This window comes from Halichoerus grypus, chromosome 4 (genome assembly GCF_964656455.1).
Source record: "Halichoerus grypus chromosome 4, mHalGry1.hap1.1, whole genome shotgun sequence".
NCBI classification, from domain to species: Eukaryota; Metazoa; Chordata; class Mammalia; order Carnivora; family Phocidae; genus Halichoerus; species Halichoerus grypus.
Window position 1 is genome coordinate 178,455,310 of NC_135715.1, and position 20,446 is coordinate 178,475,755.

Below are 20,446 nucleotides of genomic sequence, written 5' to 3' on the forward strand. Positions count from 1 at the left end.
AAGAGAGATGTGAATGACCTCTCCCGTGTTTACTCGGGTGAAAGCCAGGAGGAGTGAAGCAAGACTGATATTCCCTCACAGGCTCAGAGTAAATGACAAATGACATTTTCCCTTTGTGATCTTTGGGATTTTTGTTGACTTATTTGGAGGCTTTTGTTGGATCCCAAGAAATGGCCTGTGGCTGAGGCCTATTCTACCGATTTCCACGCTCCATCTGTGGAATCCATCAACGGGGCATTTACCCTCATTCAGGGCTCTGACACCTGCCTGGCAGGGAGCAACAGACACAAAGACAGCCGGGAGTGGATGAGAAAGGGGAGGTTAGGTTGTTTTTTTTTTTTTTCCAGAGGAGGGAGGAGTGGGGGGGGAGGTTGAAATGGATGCACAGTAGGGGTTAATCCAAGCCAGTTGAGAGACTTCAGCACCTGGAAGCTTCTCTTCCACATTAATTCACAAGCTGAGAAGTAATCGGCGACATTATTTTTTTTAAGTGTGTTTAAACTTTATAGATGTCACGAAAAGAACAGAGATACACCTCTGAAAGAAACAAACGGACGACTTAGGACAGAATCCAAAGGTAGATCTAGAAAGCGCGTGGGACGTAACACACTATCAGGCCTTAAAGCGAACTTCCCCGAATTCCTAAACTCAGAGCTAGGATTTAGGGAGCTGTTATTTTGTGGGTTGACAAACTAGGAGAGATGGTCATCAGGGGTCCATCTGGGGGTGACGGGGTCTTTTGTTTCCGTTGCCTCTACAACTTCTCCAAATGTGCCAGCCAAGAATTTTTAACAAGTACCAAAAAAAAAAAAAAAAAAAAAAAGTAGGACAATCCATGGCAAGAATATTCTGGGCTCTCTCGCAGAAAGGTTCTTTTCAGGACCCGAAATCTCATTAAGAGCCTCCAGCCGTCTCCCCACTCGTGCTCCTGCCCCCAGTCCCCATTTGGGCGCTGGAGAAATGCAAGGCTCTTCCCCTCCCCTCTGACCCAAGCCCTTGCCTCGGAAGCCGCCTTCTCACAGCACGGGGTCATTAGAAGGAAAATAAGCTCCTGCCAGGTTGGGGCTAATCAAAATAGCACAAATAAACCCTGACACTCAACAACTCCCCGAGTGCCTGCTGCCCCGGGAGCGGAGTACAGATTGGTTACGAATATGGCGGCGGCGGGGGCGGCCGGAAGCCCGCGTGTGCTGCGCGCGCGCCCGGGAGTGACTGCAGATGCGCAACGTGGACCCGCGGGTGTTTGCTTAAGATAAGGCCTGACGAGCCGGGCCGGCCCGACTGGCCGCGCTGCCTCCGGGCGTGGAGCCGCCCGCCCCGAAGACCGCCCGGAGCCGAAGGTCCCGTAACTTTGAATTTCAGGCGCGTGCTGGATCTCTCTAGGTTACCCTGCGAAACCTCACTCCGGGTGGAGTTCTGTCCCCACGGCCATCCCCTGACCCGCGGTCCTGAAAAGGCCGCCTTTGTAACAGCCCTGCTAGTGGTGATGGTTAGTAAAAATACATTTACGTAAAAACGGGCTCGTGCCCCTTCTCGCCCCCTGGCAGAGCTGCAACCAAGCCGTTTCAGCACCTCCTTGCAAAGGCTTCAGGGCAAGTAAGGGATCGCGACTCGCTCGGGGACCCCGAGGCTGACCCAAACGAACGCAGGGGCTTCTGGAACCCTTGGTTTTAAGACCTGCGCGTGTGAGACAAGAACTGCTTTTACAGAATGAGTCTCTCTCACCAAGAGAAGATGAAGGCCCACTTCCCTACCCCACCCCTGCGAATGACTTTTTTTTTTTTTTTTTTTGGCGATTTTTTTAATGGCTTTTTTAAAAACTCCATGGTAACTACCACCAGAGCATTTCAAAGAGAAAAACAGAGGAAAGCCCCAAGAAAATGTGTTGCTATTCAATTAGGAAAACTGATTAGTTAACTAATTAATCAGTTAACAGCTTTCTAAGAATAGTCTCCCGTGATAAGAGTTTCCCCCTCAAGAGCTTAAAAGTCAGTCATAATTAAAATTAAGAACCAGAGATCCATCCATGTTCTGTCTCCATGACCCTAAAAGCAGGGAGCTAGGTTCCGATTCACCGGGACCGGACTGCATAGAGCAAAGAAAGGTAATTTGCACACTGAAGGGGAACAGGAAAACAGTAGTTCTCGTGAAAGGAAAAGAGCCAAGTGACTTTTATTTACAATTGCCAAGAGAGAGGCCATTATTGACCATATGTGCCACAATTACCCTCTTATCATGGGCTGGCCATCATGTCCTTTGGGAGCTGTTAATGAACTGGGTAATTGAGCTGCTGACATGTGTTACCAAAACAAAACAATAGGAAGAAGAGACAAATGAACATTTTATTTGCCAATCAGAGTAGGTTCAGCTTTTCACGGGGCTGCAGCTAAGTAACTGGCTGAATACATAAAACAGTGCATTGAAAGCAAGCAGATGCAGACACAATAATAGTTAACTGACAGCTTATGGCCCATCTGTGCTTAACATTTTGTTAAAGAAATTACTTGACTTGCTAAAGAGACAAATCATACAGCTGCCCCGAGTGCTGCATTATAAGAGATAAATCATTAGCTAAACTGTTTCATGCTTAAAATGACAATGCTTATTAACAGTTATGTTGGGACATTTTGTCAGCACAGCTAGACACAGTTATTACTTGCTAAAAATGTGACAACTCATAGATACTCAATAGAATGGAATTAGGGGGAAAAATCCGAACACTGCGAACAATCTGAAAGAACAATAAGCATTTTTAATCTCTCACAGTGAAATATGCATTTCTAAGATGATACAAATGGAAAACAAACAAACAAACAAACCTGAGAAATGGACCACAAGATCATGTTCCATGTGGTAATTATGTACCTTTCTTCCATTTGCACCTTATTTATTCAGAACTGGAGAATATTAAAAATGCTCTCATTCTGGGTTGAGTACCATTAATGTCACCAGTGATATCAGAACAAAAAATAAGCAGCTTAAGAAATAATTGTGCGTAGCCACTGCATTTTCCCCAAACATATTCACCTTCCTCCTTTGGAAAAGGATCTCTTTAATAGGGAAAGAAAAACCATGTTGCAAAAGACTTGCTTTATGAGGAGATTTAGCTCATGTTTTTGTTACCGCATCTGAATTGAAACCACATTTTTTGGTCCAAGTGTGGTTCATCCCGTGCCATGCAGAACAACTTACCTCTGAAATCATTTCTGTGTAAACTGGTTAACTAAAGACAGAACATAGATCTCTCAAAGCCCTTCTTGTGATGGCTCCTTCAACATTCTGGGCAAGATTAACTCAATAGTGATGTAAGAAAGGCTGCCATTCGGACTCACTGACAGCCTACTATATAGCCCACCCCGCTTCCTTCATCCTTTATGTCCATTTTCTTTCATTTTTTCCCAAAACCCTATTGGGAGGCGTATTGTCATCCCCATCTTACAGATGAGGGAAAAAATGAGGTCTAGGAAGCAATGTAACCTACCTGATCCATGAGAAATCAGAGAGATTATCCAAATATCAGATCATATATATCGAATATAAGATCTAATTAACATTGCCATTTAAGGAGTAAGGTTGATGTGGGTTGGAAGAAAAACTGTAGCCAATATCATCACTTTTTTTTTTTCTTTCTGGTCTACCGTGCCAGGACTCAGATGTCACAGTCAACCCTGTAAATCAGTTGTGAAAACATGACCATAAAAGGTGAGTGGTATTCTCAGTGGTGGTTGGTGGATATGAAAATTATGTTATGCACAGTTACTAACAAAGATTTCTGGCTATGAAACGTAAAACCTACCTATATATACAGAGCTTTAAATAAGACACGGTTAGACTCATGACACGGTCAACAAAGACAAAGACCCACCCTGCCTTCATCTTTATTTCCCACTATTGGATATTTTTCTTTTTTTTTTTAATTCTATATTCTTTTTTTTTTATTTTTTATTGTTATGTTAATCACCATACATTAGATCATTAGTTTTTGATGTGGTGTTCCATGATTCATTGTTTGTGCATAACACCCAGTGCTCCATGCAGAACGTCCCACTATTGGATATTTTTGCTATTATGTGCACCAGTCATTTTCAAGTCAACAAATAAACCAAAAAAATAAAAAATAAAATTAAAAAAAAAAAATAAACCAAAACAGGATACAGAAAAGAGGTAACAAGTTACACAAAGAGCCTTTCAGGGGAGAGAAAACAAAAGAATGCTCTTGCCACCCTTCTTAAGACAAGACTACCAAAGACACACAAAACCTAAACAGTTTTATCGACAACTAAATTTTGCCAAGATTAGCATGACAGGAGATGTTTTGGAAAAAGAGAAGAAAGGTAGATTTAAGAAGAAAGTTAAATACTACACTTTTTGTGCCAGAAACCCCCATAAAGTTCTCCATAAAGAGATAAATGACTAAGAGACTGGATGTACCAGGGCAAAGCATTTACAGAACTGCAGAATCTTCAGAAACCCTGGGCCAGTCCCTGCATTTTGTAGCTGAAGCCGGGAGTGCAGAGAGAGTTGCCCCAAATCACAGATCCTTCCATAAACAGTTACGGGCTGCCTCCAATGTGGCTGATACTGTCCACAGCACCAAGGATGCAAATATGAATAATGGATGGCGCTTAAACTCAGAAAGTAAAACTCAAATCACCTAGCTCCCACTGCAGTGCTCTCTCCACGGAGGCAAAGTAGGGGTATATATAGAAGATAATCCAGCCGTGCCCTGCAGCAACAGGAAGATTAAATGGCCTCTCCAGGCTGTAAAACCTAGATACATTTTTTACCAAATAACAGAGCCATAGATTCTGTGACCCTGTGATCTTTAATATAGAGATCAAATTAATACATAAATGCTTTCACTGACACCTCCCATATGGCATTTCAAGATTGTCTCTTTGCTTTTTGTTTTCTCTGGGTTCCATAAGGGGGGAGAAAGGGGGCAGCACAGGAAGCTTGTTTTGAAAATCCAAATCTTATCTGGGTCAATTACAGCTTGTTGGAAGGTAGAGAGGTAATAACTGGAATACGCACGGTGCAAGAAGGACTTCGCCAGAGGCTGGGAGGAAAGGGATAATGAAGAAGAGACAGTGATTTCTCCCCTTCATCCTGCAAAGGTATGAGGCTCAGGTGTGGGAAGTTGGCAAACCAGTGGAGATGACTAAGTAGATGATATGAGTGATTTATCACCGCCCTTAGATGGGGACAGCTGCTTTTTGAAATTTTGTTTTCTTCTCTTTGGGTGTGAGCAATAGTCACGATTGAACTCAGAAGAGGTGATTCCAGAGGTTTGGGCAAATGAACATATGCTCTGGAGACAGGTCAATCTACTTCAAACGGCCACTTGGCCACTTCCTCTCTGATTTGGGGAGAGCTGCTTACCTCTCCAAACCAGTTTTTTCATTAGTAAAATGTGGTTTAAAACACCTGCTTCCAAGGCTGACTTAAAGGAAAGGTGATAGTTTGTAAATCACAGAACAGTTCCCGATGCACAATATATCCTCAGCAAATGTAGCCCCCTCTGCCTACCTTCACCTTCATACTGTCCAAGCCCACCAGGCACAAAGGAAAAGCATGAGAAAAATCCTCTCTGTATTTTAAGGCTAGGAGAAAAGTGATCACCGAAATTTTGTAGGAATTCCCAAATTTGTGAAATGAGAGCATCGTCCAATGCGTCATCTGCTTCCTCTTCTGAAGATCCTGCCCATAATCAGCCAATATGTATGTATCCACTTAAAAGGATATTCAGTTCTTGCTCCATATCTAATTCCCTTAAAAATCCAAAATGTTGGCCAGGGCACTCTATTCCTCCTGGCCCAGGACACGTGCCTGTGCTGTGGGATCAATGATTAAGACAGCTATGAAAGTAAATAAATCCTGTGCTCCCAGTACCTCAGGGCCTAAACAAGAAGGCTGACTGAACAAAAATCAGGCAACTAGCCTAAAAGAAATTAAGTATAGTTGGCCTCTCCTTTATGCCAACATTCATTTTGGCTTCCATGGGAAAGAACTTTGAATATTGTTTGCTTGGAGGCAAATTCTCATCCTCTTTTATGTCTATTGATACGTGTCTAAAGAGCAAAATGAAATACAGTTTTGAGCAATTCACTCTCTGATCATTTTGATTAGTGTCCACAGACGATGCGAATAGGTCGGGCACCCCACCTCAGAAAAAAAATACCAAGGATTTCTTCAGTAGCCGGCTGCTACATGAATTACTGGACACCTGCCTTGCCTTTTCAGGAATAATGTTTCGGAACTGAAAGGAAATGAATAAGGAAGTGCTAGGTAGGAGAGAGTAATGGAGAGGAGAGAAGAGGGTCAACTTTCCATCGTAGCAAAGACGAATCATAATGCAGTAAGTGATTTCAGAGTCAGTGGGTTGACCCCAGGCACTCCTTTCACAAAAGACTGATGACAAGTCCTTTTGAGTTGGGAAAGCCTCCTCTGAGGGACAGGAGTGGGAGAGTGAGGGTCTGAAAACATGTCCTTATCCTTGGCAGCTTTGAATAAATTACGGACCTTCTTGGAGGCAGACCAAAGATAGTCCTACTCATGTTTCCCACCCATGCCAGCTAGTGGTTTTAACTGGGAACCATCCCATCAATACGTCAGGACAATGCCAATATTTAATTCAATTCAAACTCAAGTCCTACTCTTCACTACCCAACCATAAGTTTATTCCTAAGAAGAGTTTCTTGGACAAAATAGATGTCCTATTTTTTGTCCATTTTTGTTTTCACATTATAAATGTACATTACATTATAAAATAAAATTTGGGCAGTGCCTAAAAATAAAAACAAACAAACAAACAAACAATGATAATCCCAGAGCTATCACTATTGATTTTAAATTAGTTAAATAAATGACTGGATGGATGGATGGATGGTTGGATAGATGGAGCAAGTAAGAGTTAGATATAGATTGACCAAACTTCTTTACTTTGTTTCTTTTCCATTCTTTTGTTTTGTGTATATTATTAACAAAATGTAAGTTTTTAAAAACTCTTTCTTGATTAACTACACATTAAAAAAGTAAACAAAACTTCCCTCCAGCAAGTATTCAAATAAATTTATCTTTGTTGTTTTAGTTATAACAACAAATTTGGTTGATAGTATTATTGATGTGTGAAAATTTAACTTGAGTTCTGAAATTACACAACACTAGTCCTTCCATTTTGCTCATATACAACTGTAGATACATTTGAATGTGCAAATATGAGCATTTGCCCATCTCTATATATGAGGACCTCGATAAATGGCATGTATTCACATTGCATTCACAGGATGCAGGCATATAATTCATTCAAACAAGCACGGAAGCTGTTCCCATACATCTCACTATAAATGAGCCAGTCTTAATTAAAGATTGTCAAAGGCCTGAAGCATCAGAGGTGCTTGTCTTTACCGACCATTCCTCTCAGTCCTCATCCCCATTCCTAACCAGGCTGTAAATAAGAGGGGGGCCCTAAAATGCTTCCTTCTCCTTGATAGAAGCCAGAGCAGGAAGAGTGTGTGAATATCTGAGCATAAGACTGTGCACAGAGACAGATAGTCACTAGAGAAGAAAACCACAGAAGAAAACCAGCCAACGCACAGCAAGACAACATCCCAGGTAAATAATAATGTAAATGGCAGGGGGAAAATTAGGACTACATCACTGTTTAACATCTTTTTTCCCACTACTTGCTAGTGATCATGTTTTATGTTAAATGTGATGCTTGGCATAGAACTTGAAAAGCAAGAAATTGCTTTAAATCACCATCAGACCATGCTTTACAGATTAAAAACAAAACAAAACAAAACTGAGTTTCAAATGGATGACATGATACCTCTATCAACACCTGGCTTATTAGTGACAGAGTTAAATCTCGAAACTCAAGAATTCTAAATTCTGCTTCTTACCTCTGTATCACACTGTCAACTCCTAATTTTCTGTGGATCTGTGGCTGAATTGACTTCTATTTTCCAATCAGCTGTGGTAGCTGGAGTTCCCCTACCAGAATCACTGAATCTAAAGACAAATGAGGAGCACCTGGCTGGCTCAGTCAGTAGAGCATCTGACTCTTGATCTTGGTCGTGAGTTCAAGACCCATGTTGGGTGTAGAGCTTACTTTGAAATAAATAAATAAATAAACAAATAAAATATTTTTTAAGAAAATAAAGATGAATGAAATGAGATGAAGCACTCTGGACGCAAATTGGGCCTGGGGGAAAAAATAAACGTTTAGCCTCTCAACCATTCTATATACATCTAACCATCACATGATGCTGTTTTTGTTCCTGACTTTTAACATTGTTTACCTCATTATATTTTTATTACAACTCTGTGAGTTAGACATTATTATCCTTTTCTTAAAAATAAAGTTGACAGAGTGTTTAAAGGGACTTGCCCAAAGTCCCAGCAAGCCAACGAGGTGTTAGCCAATTAAGTATTGAGAAGATAATCACCAGTCTTCCCTCTTAAAATGCACAAAAATGATTTCTATCATCTATTTCTTAGTATTATTAACAAATTTCTTCACTCAAGTAACACGTATATTCAAGTATTGATCACTAATAACCATTTTTATAAGAAATGATTATGTATTTCTGAGTAAGTCAGCTTTAAAATGTAGAAAGTTATTAATTAATGTGAAGTTGAACATGTGCGCAAAAATCTGCTAAGGGTTCACTGAGTGGAATTTAAAGTTTTCATTGGACCAGAACAAACCTACTTCCCAGAATCCCATGTGCTTACGAAAATGGACCAAGGATTGGTCATATCTTGACTTTTCCTCCCTCACTGACTGTTCCACCAGGAGTGCCTTTCTGCCCATCTTGACGTGATGTCCACAGAGGTCTCAAAACCCAGGTCCACAAAACTTTCCCTGAACCTTCCACTCATCACTACCCCTCCTTTCTTTATACTTCCAGAGCACTTCATATTTTCCATACATTTAGCACTTGTCATCGGCCAAACTCCATGGTCAACTCTTTTGCAACCCCACATTTCTAAGACTGACCACGTCCTTGAATTTGTATAAATTTAGTTGTGGGTCCTAGCAGTGCTTTTTCATCTAAAGGGTCAAATAGTCAGAGGTCAGCAAAGCAACAAGTAAGTTCATACAGACAAATCTAACAAATGCAAACACTGCCTGACTAAGAGCAGGTTTGGAGGGATCTTGGTTCTTTGCTTGCCAGTTGAGTAGTTTTGCAAGGGAAGAATTAGAGGCCATTCTAAGAGCAATGGCTTTGTGTGTCCAAGTTCAATGGTTATTTTGACTGCCATGATGCTGGAGAACTGAAACAGAAGAGAAACTGACTGACGGTGTCATGGCTTTATCACAAAATAAGGAAAGAATAATTGAGAGAAGCATGGAGACTATTCTATCTCAATCTTTCATAGGATTCCAGTTAATCTGAGAGGCATCCACAGGCCATAGATAAAGAGACCCTTTCTTGCCTTCAGTAGTTACCAATGAGAGAAAAATATGTGAAAGTAGTCAGTAAACTGTAACATTCACAAAACATACATGTTTTTATCATCATCATCACCACCACATGGTCATTATTATTACAGTAGATACGTCAGCACCAATTATACAATACTTATTAGCCAATATTAAATTAAAATGGCATTATATTAAGCCTTTCACTTTCTCTAGAAAATAAAAACATGAGTGTATAAGAGGTTCTTCTCTGATCAACTAAAGACACTTGCCCCTCTTTTTCCCCAAACTTCTCAATTTTCTTTGAATACAGGAAGACGCCGACAATGTCTACAAGTTCCTTTCCCAGAGAAAATCTTTCCTTTTCACAACCTCTTCTTTAATCTTAGGCCTTAGAGAAAATTAACTCTCAACTTCCAGAATCCCACATATCTCTCAACAAAGATGTTCTTCTCCCCTTCCAAAGAAATTTGAGTTAAGTCCTAGCCTGAAAATATAGAGACAGAAATAGATCGATGTTTCATGGAGCCTACAGCTTCTACAGTTTGGGGGGAAGGTCCTTTTTAAAAAAAAAGAACACAAAACTAGCTTAATTTTGCATGTTTTACAAAATCACATGACCATGTGACACATTGTTGGTACCCTTTGCAGGAATTTGAAAGGAGTCCTTATCAGTGAAGGTGCTGAAGTCTGCTTCATTGTAAACCCACTTCTGTTCACAAACCTCTGGTCAAACGAAAGAGGCCCTAAATACACAACAGAAAGACACTCTCTTTCTACATCCACCCTTCCTGCCATCAAAGGTGTCAACATCCCTCAACAGTAGCAATGACACCCCACTCAACCACAAGTAGCAGGGACAGACAAGTCAACCAATACTCATGATTATAAACTACCTAGAGTCTTCCACAGGGAGCGCGGGGCGGGGGGAATGGCATTTCTTCCCCAGTGCTGCTGAAATCAAGCCTTGAGGTAGCCACTTCCTCAGCCTATGAATAAAGCTTATCCTATAAACTATAACAGTGGAGACATGCACATCCTAGAGAGTTCCGAGAACCTCATGATAAATATGGAAAGCCATTTTGCTTTGTTTTCTAACCTTAAGGAAGTATCCTGGAACCTGGAACACACCCTAGGTAGCAATCTCATGAGTGTGCGGGTACCCGCATGAAATCACTACCGTGAGTGTGGCACTTCCACATGCATGTTGCTGATACTTCCTGGGCCTCAAAAGGAATGCATTGAAATGAGTTGGGAAATTCTATTTTAAATACTTTTCTGCAATAAATATGTATTACTTTTATAAGAATGGAAATAGTTCCAGTATTGAGAAGTATCCTCAAAAAAGCTTGGGTATTTCTACAAGAATTTGCAAACAACCTTGTAAGTCAATGCCACCTTTTTAGCCAGCCTGTGAAGGCTTTTTGTACCTAAAGGATGCCACGACTAGTACCCTCCCAAACTTGAAAAAAACACCAGGGTAATAATCACACACCCCACAAAAATGTCGTGCATGTAAATTAAATTTGTAACATCTTGCCCAGGAAATATTTGTACCACGGAGACTTGGAAAGAAATATTGTGAAAAATGAGACTTGCACCAGACTCAGGCCAGATATAATGCTCTAGAAATTGAAGTGGAAGAAATGGGACAATCACAAAGTTAGAAGGAAAAATAATGCTTTTCCTTCCATTGTTGGACTAGTTCAGGCACAAGGGTGTTAGAGCTTCACTTATCCAAATATTACCTTGCATTTCTTCTTTACTTGCATCTGAAGATGTGGCTTTATTCTCATCTGAGATTTTTTTTTTTTTAAGATTTTATTCATTTATTTGACACAGAGAGAGAGACAGCAAGAGAGGGAACAAAAGCAGGGGGAGTGGGAGAGGGAGAAGCAGACTCCCAGCCAAGCAGGGAGCCAGATGCGGGGCTCGATCCCAGGACCCTGGGATCATGACCTGAGCCGAAGGCAGACGCTTAATGACTGAGCCACCCAGGCGCCCCTCATCTGAGATTTCTTAAACTCTGAATATGATATAGGATCTCACATAGCTTTACCCCAAATGACTCACTTGGGACTAGATTTCTTTACCTTTCTTCCCACTTGCAAATAGATCAAACACTAATTTCTGCATATCACAGAGCACTTCTAACACATCATATATGAAAGATTTACTAAACATGAAAGTTGGAGCTGACTTTGCTAAGACTCCACAAAAGTGAAAATGCACATTTGCATTTATGGACCACCTATCCCATCACCTCAGTTGTCTTCTAGAAGTGTTCCATTTGGAGAGCCAATTTGGGGTGAGTGAGGAAGACTACTGACACCCCGTCACACACTTTGCTGCCTAACCAGAAGCTGCTAACAGAAAGAGCTCAAATGATGGGTATCACCACAAACACAGATGTGGTGCTAGGGAATAAAATAAATTGAAGATGTGAGGGTCTTCACCAGGAATCAGACAAACACAAACCACTGCCTGTATTTGCGTGTCCTATAATCTAAGGATGGTTTTTACATTTTTAAATGGTTGGGGATAAATCAAAAGAAGAATAACATCAGCACATGAACACTTAATTAAATCTTAGTGTCCGTAAATAGAGCTTACTGGAACATAGCCACACCCATTCATTTATGTATTTTTTTATGATCACGTGCTACAAAGGCAAGCTGACAGAGACCAAGGGTCTGCAAAACCAAAAATATTCACTATATAGCCCTTTACAGAAAAAAAAAAAAATTACCTGGCCTATCCAATAACCAACATTGTATGGGTACTCACTCTGCACCAGGTACCGTGTCAGGCATCTTGACTTGCTTTCATTCATCTTATCTTCCAATTAACACTATTATCATCCCTTATTTTACAGATGAAAAACCAAGCACAGACAGTTACGTAGCTAGTATGGAGTGGAGGTGGATTTGACATGCTGTATGTAGATACTCATGTTCATAAATCCCGTGCCAAACTTCATCCCCACATTCCTCGTCACGACTAAAGCCCATCATCATTACCACGATATAAGGGCTGGCAAAATACAGAGCCCAAACTCTCACTCTTCCATAGCATGATGCAAGTCCCAGTCCTTCTGCAGTGTGGATGGAGGGATGCCTTGCCCATTCTGCTGTGGTCATTTCCCCATGTCCAGGCATGAATGAAGCCAGACTGGTGGGGGACTTTTTCCCATGGGAGCCTGAGCCTCTGTGCTGTTACTCAACTTCATACAGCGGGTACCAAATGTAATTCATGGATTAATTACACCCAAGAAACATGCCATTGCTCAATTCGCAGGAAGAAAGAGAACAAGGAAACTCTTTTAATTGGACAACAGTTTTCCAGATGATCTGAAGTCTTGCTGTCATGGTTACTTTAGTTTAATGTTGAACCTTGCTTTGACTTCAGACTCTTGGATTATCTTGGATCTCCATGAGATGCACTTGGTGACCTCTGCCATGAACTGGCTACACCCACAGAAATGCTAGAACCATAGTTGTGAACTCACTCCCTAATCCCCTGCCCTGATGCCCCATACACCACCCCCATCCTTTCTATCTACACAGCAGCAAATTTACCTGTCTGGTAAACAAGGAAGCGAAAGGCAGCACAAAAGAAAGAAGTGGTATTCTATTCCCAGGATTCTAGTCTCAACCCAGACGGTCTGTTGGGCAAGTTGCCTAAACTGCATTGCTCTCATATTCCCCATTTGTAAAGAAGTAATAACAATCCACAGGTGATCGTGAGGAACAAATTTACAGTGGTATGAACAGACTCTGAAAAATGTAGAGTACTATAGAAATCTAAAATAAAGGTAAGCTACAGTATTGAAGTATCAAATGTATATCCTGGTTTGATGTTAGTATGCAAACTTTCTCAAACGCTGTACACATTTTGGGGTGTGATTCAAGGATCCAACGCTTCATGCTAACAAAGACTATCTACAGGAGTCAACCTGGATGATGCACCACGAGAAATAACAATAAGACAAGTTGTCAAAGATATAACCAGAGTCCCCATAATAGGACATAACTTACACCATACATATGTTTAGACATATGCTTTCTTTTCCAGGGTGAAAAAAAAAAGAAGCCAAAATTTTTTAAAAACTCAGCACAAAATTTTCCTCTAATTCTACCTTCAGTTATTGAGCAAATGCTAGTTAGTGTCCACTCTATGTCCGATTCTGTGCAAAGCAATACATGCAAAATGGGGAACAGACCAGAGCTCACACCCTTGCAAAGATCACATTTTTAAATTCTGACATCCAGGGGCGCCTGGGTGGCTCAGTCAGTTAAGTGTCTGCCTTCGGCTCAGGTCATGATCCCAGGGTCCTGGGATGGAGCCCCGCATCGGGCTCCCTGCTCAGCGGGAAGCCTGTTTCTCCCTCTCCCACTCCCCCTGCTTGTGTTCCCTCTCGCTGTCTCTCTCTGTCAAATAAATAAATAAAATTCAAAAAAAAAATTCTGACATCCAATCTCCAGGAAATGCCAATTGCCAATGTTTTGGGTTTTTTTAAATGGAGAGTTTCACTTCAAGTTTTCAGTCAGACATGTTAGATGGTTAACCTGATAATAGTTGGACTTCTAATCCCCTTTTGTGTTCAGTGGATATGTTATTTGCCGGGGAGTGGGGCGGGGAGGGGCGTATAGTTGTCACAGACTTGTCTCGTCTTACATTTACACTGGTTTTGTTGGACTGAAATAGGCTTGTCTTTTCTGACATGCTTCCTGCTGCAATACGCACCATCAGTGCTTCAGATATACAAGGTTACCCTGAAGGTCTGAAATTCAGGGTCTCTGAGATGTCCAGAAAGACCTTTGGAAATAGGGGTTTCCCAGAGTCTCTGAGTATTATTTTATCACAAAGGCATCTGAGACCCATCTCTGGGTCTGCCCCTAAACCGATGGAGACATCAATGCCCTGATTACTTAGGATGCAAGAGAGTACTGTGGCTGGCTGAGAACACTCAAAGATCTCTTCGAGACTTTATTTTCATATCATTTTCCCATCACTCTGTAGTATAAGCACGTCAAACATCTCAGTTAACATCAACACACATTTATCACAGAATCCCATATGCTTAAGGTTGACTATTAAACATTCTGTTCTCAATTCAGTTGAGCATGGTGCAACATTAATAAAAATAAGAGATTTTCTTTAGTTCAATAGCCAGACTCATTGACAGATTTCACTGGAGAAAGGGGGAATGGATAGTCTTCAAACACATGAGTCATGGGATCTGATTTTAATACTGAGAATGAGTAAGGCACTCCTGCTCTCGAGGCATTTGGTAGAAAATGTCTGTCCTGCCTAAATATGATCGAGGTCTCAAGGAAAAGGGTGAAGGGGCATCAGAAGCTCCTTGCTCAAGAGTCCTCATTAGGTGACAAAGTCTTAGCATCACTGTTAAATGGGAATATCGTGCAAATCATCTACCAACATCTGCATCAGAATCACCTGAGGTGTTTGTGGAAGATGATGATTTCTAAGCTCCACCCTAGATCTGCAAAGTCAAAATCACCTGAAATTGATCCCAACAATATTCTTTTAAGCAAGGAGCCCAGAAATTAATTGTAATAATAAGGACACCTGTCTGGCATTTACCATGTCAGTCAAAGTTCGGAGCATTTTATATATACTAACTCAGGTTCTCTTATGTGTGACTGGTAGATTCCATGAAGTTGGTGAACCACGGGGCTAGACTTTGGAGGAACATGCAGAGGGGCAAATCCTGGATCTGTCATTTTTCTCCCAGGATGGCCTCGGCAGGTTATTGAACCTCCTCCAACCCCAGCGAACTCATGTGTCAAACAGGGGTCAGAATTCCTACTTTGCATGGTGTTGTGCTTATGGCTCAAGTGCCTTTGAGAAAACTTCCATAATTGGGTAGTGATAATATTCTTCACCCACAGCTGTGAGAGCCCAGCTTGAGAATGAGTGATCACCTCCCTATAGTTTGTGCCAGGCCCTGTCATAGGAAACATCAGAGCCCTTGGACTCTTCGTCTTGCTTCTGGGATTGGGAGTGTCCCAGAACCAATCACATTGCAAGGGGGCAAACTGGCTTGGCAGGCAGGCACATCCTCCTAAGTGTTTTCAGAGTTTCCAGGAAGGACTTTTTCTGCTCACAGAAAACCATTCTTCCCTCCAACCAGCCCAAGGACTGTGCTCACCATCCCCTGGAAGATTCCTTGATCCTGCCGGACCTCCTCGAGGCTGCTAAGGCCACCCCTCCCTCTCAGAGCCCCCTGCAGTCCTCCTTGATCCCCCGGCTCACACCAAGGAAGGCACTTCCTGATCCCTCCCGCTCCCCCTCTCCACTCCCACCAAGACAATCCCCCAGGCACAAAGACCCCCTAACCTCCTCCAGGCTCAGCCTGGGGGACTCGGGACTCGGAAACTGCTCTTTGATTTCTCTACTGCAAGGAATTAACTGTTCTTCCCTAGTAGCCTGGAAGTCTCCTTTTCTCATAAATACAACATAAAATACGATACGTAACTGTGGCGTTTAAATGGGCAGTCTTTCAAATTTCCTTCCCCTAAAAATCCGAAAGGGAATACAAATACGGGACTTTTAATGGGATGCTTCGACTACACAACTTGTTTTAGGGAAAGTAACCTGACTCCATCTCAGAAAGTAGTCATTGAATTTGATGAACTGGCTCTCCGTTTTGAAATTTTACACTGTCGCTAGATGGGCTCTCCCTCTGAAAGCACGCATGTGGGCCCCCCAACATCAAACTCTAAACTTCGGCTCACCCAGAATCATTGGAGTGAACCCTGTAGTTGTGAGATAGTTTGGTTTAATAAGACAAGTTGGAGACAGTAAATATAACTAGTAATAGTTATAACATGCTGGATAATATGCTAGGAAAATCTGGAAAATATTCACAGAAGGAGCACACACAGGCGCAACAGGCCACAGGCTATTTTTTGGTGAGGAAAACAGTACGAAAGGGGTGGGGGTGAGCGTCCACATAGATACACAGTTTAAACTGTCTACACTTCATTTAAATGTCTCCGAGTGCCTTCTCCCAACAGGGACACAATAAATATTTGTTCAATAAATGGCTCAGCATGTTTAGACCTTCAGAATTTCTAATTCTTCACCCTCTTTGTCCAACTATTGGAGTTTGCACATCATGGTAATTCAAGATGGATTTTGTTTTCCTTCGCTTTTAACTCAGGCAGCCAAACATAAAGGGCCAATTAGTAATACACGTTCATGTTTTAAGCATCAGTACAAGCCTAGAACAATTCCTTCGCTGCCCCCACGGCTAGCAGAAAAAGGAAAACCCGCATAGCTTGTGAATTTTTAAATCACTATTTGAGGCTTTATCACGCTAATTACGGAGACTCCTGTTCTCAAAGCTCTACCCTGAGAAACTGCCTATTTTCCAGACATTGCTGCAAAATCATCCTTCATTTTGGGGTAGAAAAGTTCATCAAATGAGCTACCTGCCTCGATTTCTCTGTTGGAAGGCCCAGGGAAATGCACGCTGCGGGCCACCGATCCAGAAGTCCCCCTGCAGTATTTTCCCAAGAAACAATGGGGAATCGGGGTGACTCCGGGGGCCCTTCGCATCTGAGCGCCCCGCAGAGTCGCGGCCTCCGGGGCTGAAAGGCTCGCGGCCCCGGCGCGAAACGGGCCCTGTCGTGGCCGCGGGGGCCGCCTGCCGCTGCAGGCCGCGGTCCCGACCCGCTCGGAGCGTTCCCACCCCGGCCGGCTGTGGGAACCCAGGCGGGTACGGAGGAGCTTTGTCACGGGGCTCCGACGGACCGCAGACCGTTCTGGGGGGAAAGGGGAAGAAAAAGGGCGGCTTCAAGGAGAAGAACATTCGAGACACCTTTCCATCCTAAAACCCGACTTGGTTTTCTAGAGTGCTCTCAAGCACATTTTTATTTTATGTTAAATCAAATTAGGACTAATTCACATCCCCACCATCCAGTTTTTTTGTTTTTTTTTTTTTTTTGGAGGAACTACAGTGGTGGAAGAAACTGTATTTATCTGTCCCTTACTATTTACAACCTTAGAAGAGGTGCTCCTGAATCTAAGCCTCAAGTATCTCATCTGCAAAGTGGGCGTATTTACCTCACAGCATTGTTTCGACGATTGAACTGTGAAGCTTTATTTTATTCTTATTATTACTCCATGTTAATTATAAGTGAGAACAATTTTTAATTCCATTATTAATCTCTGATAAACCTTATAGGGTAATTTAAAAGAAAAACCGAGTACCTTGCCACAAATTTATTTAAATACAAAGCTTATATTCAGAGCCTGAAGGATGGCCCTCCCCCTGCCCCCGCCCTCCTTTTCATTGACCTAGAGATAAACTTTGACCCCTTGTTTGATAATCACATTTTTCTGAAGATGCCTTGTTCCTTTCAAGAACGACAGCTTGACCCCAGAATCTGGAAACTGACATGCTTCAATATACCTCTTTCCTCCCTCTTTGGCTTGCCAGCAAGAACCTTTAACCTTTAGACTTGATTCCTAAACCTCGTATATTGTTTGCAATGAGAGAATATTTTGGGCAGATGGAGAATTTGTTTCATTCTAAGTTGTATTGCGTTGCTGACTATATCTTTCTAACGTGTGGATCTGAAATTCAGTTCTTAAAAAAAAAAAAAATCTCTTACTGGTAACGCTTAGATTTTTTTTTTTCCTGAGTCTTATTCTCCTGGGTCAAATCTGGGATTGACTGCATGGTGCTGATTTAACACACACTATAAAAATCTCAACCCCTGAGGCATACTGTGAAGTGAGCCGCTAAAATGACCTCGACAAGAAAACTGGAATCAGGCAACTTTTTCCCGCAGATTTGTACTTCTGTAGCTTCCTTTAAAAAATTCATCTCAAATTTTAAATTTTCCTAAACTAAATTTACTCTATATTTTACTTTACCTACAGATCTGAGACCTACTTTCCAAGCATGATTTGTTGGAAGGGAAAAACCTGCTCTTACTGCTTCTAGCTGAACACACACATGCACACACACACACACACACACACACACACACACACACACACACACTTGGAAGCAACCAACCCAACTTGTGCAACAAAACATCATTGTTGAATAAACCCATTCCCCACTTCCGGCTGCATTCTGACATGAAATTCAAATTTCTGGAATCGTGTTACATTAAAGACAGGAATCACATTGCTTCTGCCTGTTTTATATCTAGATCAAAAGGTAAGGCCAAAAGATTATACAAAGCAAATAAGCACTTTGCCGGTAATATATGATATATTGAATATAAAGACTAGGCATAGCATGATACCAAACAACATCTATTAAGAACATCAAAATAAAAGGGGTTTATGACTACTAGTCCAAACAGAGAAATTATGCTGGGAAATAACACTGATTGTGTTTTGAGAACAAAAGATGCAAGTGCCCATTTAAAAAAAAAAAAATTTTTCAAAGCCAGAGTTGGTGCTACAAAATTCAGCACTTTTGTCTTTTCCCTTTTTGTTTTAATGTGGGGGTGGGGAAATCAAATAACTTTTGCCTTGGAATCAGAAGGTCAGTACTTTGGAGTCATTATTCTCACAGATATTCAGTAGAAATTTGTTTTATCTAAGAGTAAAATGTCATTTCATGTTGGCCTCAGGAATGAGGTTCTCATCCTGATTCTGCTACTTCCTAGTAACACAGTGGCCTTGGATCAGTCACTGAAGTCCTCTAAGCCTTGCCTCCTTCATCTCTGAGACGGGAAAACAGTGCCCTTCTGCAGCTTATCACAACACTGAAGTGGCTCATAAACACTACATGTAAGAGAACTACAGAAAAATAAAGCATTGGAATTATCATTGCTGGATTGTGATAGTTTTACTGAGCTAGATTCCTAGGTTTCTGTTTAAGAAATCAAATAACTACTTTTCATTTACATGTGGCTATATTTTAACCCCTTAAGGTCTTAGTTGAGGAACAAAAAAAAAGTGTTTTTGGCCACATAAAATTTAAGAGTCATACTTTTCTTAGGACCATTGAAGAATCACATAGAGCCACCTAGACTTTGTATAAATAATGAAAACGAACTCAGGTAGCCACAAACATGGACAGTCTCAATGCAAAACTCCTAATATTACTTAACCAATAAACTTGAACCTTGGATATTCATCTCAATATACAGTTTTTAAGGAGTCACCTAAATTAAGCAGACTTATTTACTCCAACGTTTCCAAAATTAGATTGACAAACTGAACTATTCTGGCAGACCTGGTATGCATAGAAGAAGCTGCCAAGATGTCCCGGATGACTGGTTTTAAAAACCTCCCTCGAAAACCCAGGGATTTTATAGGCAATATCTGCCAATTTGAGATTCACATGTTGAATCTTTGGTTGTATTTGAGATTCATGAGTTGACTCATTGGTAAATGTTAAATGTTAATTCTAGGAATGCCTGGGTGACTCAGTGGGTTAAGCATCTGCTTCGGCTCAGGTCATGATCTCGGGGTCCTGGGATCGAGATCTCGGGGTCCTGGGATGGAGATCTCGGGGTCCTCAGCGGGGAGCCTGCTTCTTCCTCTGCCTCCTTCCCTCTGTCTCTTGTGAATAAATAAATAAAATATTTTAGAAAAATAAAAAATAAATGTTAATTCTATTCTAAATGTTAGAAAATGCGTAGGAAAAAAACATGCTAAATACCCGTCAGTTTCTATAAAACATGAGGACAGGGCATTCAAAGTTCATTGGAACTCTGCAATGAAATTCTAGACTTGGAGGAAAAGATACCAAGAAGATTATAACATCTTTTTCATCATCCCCTTCTGAAGCAGAGCAGGGGGTGGTTTTCTTTCTTCATTCAAAGTGAGAGAGAAAAAAAGCAAAACTTCCTACCTTCTTCCCTCTCTGAATTCCTGATATTTTAGCTTTTAATTCATGGGCCAGAACATTGACCTGGAAACCCTATAATATTGCACATTTGCAAATGTTTTTGAAAGGACCCAAAGACGTAAAGCCATATAAATTTAATAAATGATAAAAAAGCCAAGGGCAGATTA

General features: G+C 41.4%; 1 protein-coding gene and 1 long non-coding RNA gene across 3 annotated transcripts in view; one reads left to right on the top strand and one right to left on the bottom strand.

Moving 5' to 3' along the window:
• The window catches only part of PAX3 (paired box 3), a 76,889-nt gene that overhangs the window by 18,505 nt on the left and 37,938 nt on the right, over positions 1-20,446 (bottom strand). The gene's annotated exons all lie outside the window — the stretch shown is intronic.
• On the top strand, positions 1,239-19,273 carry LOC118539834 (uncharacterized). 2 transcript variants are annotated; one of them, XR_004919356.2, is made up of 6 exons: positions 1,239-1,596; positions 3,647-3,702; positions 4,996-5,117; positions 7,494-7,614; positions 18,347-18,632; positions 19,090-19,273. It is a non-coding gene; the product is annotated as an uncharacterized LOC118539834 (long non-coding RNA). The 2 variants fall into 2 exon arrangements; XR_013447382.1 differs by lacking the exons at positions 18,347-18,632; positions 19,090-19,273 and adding an exon at positions 15,588-16,020.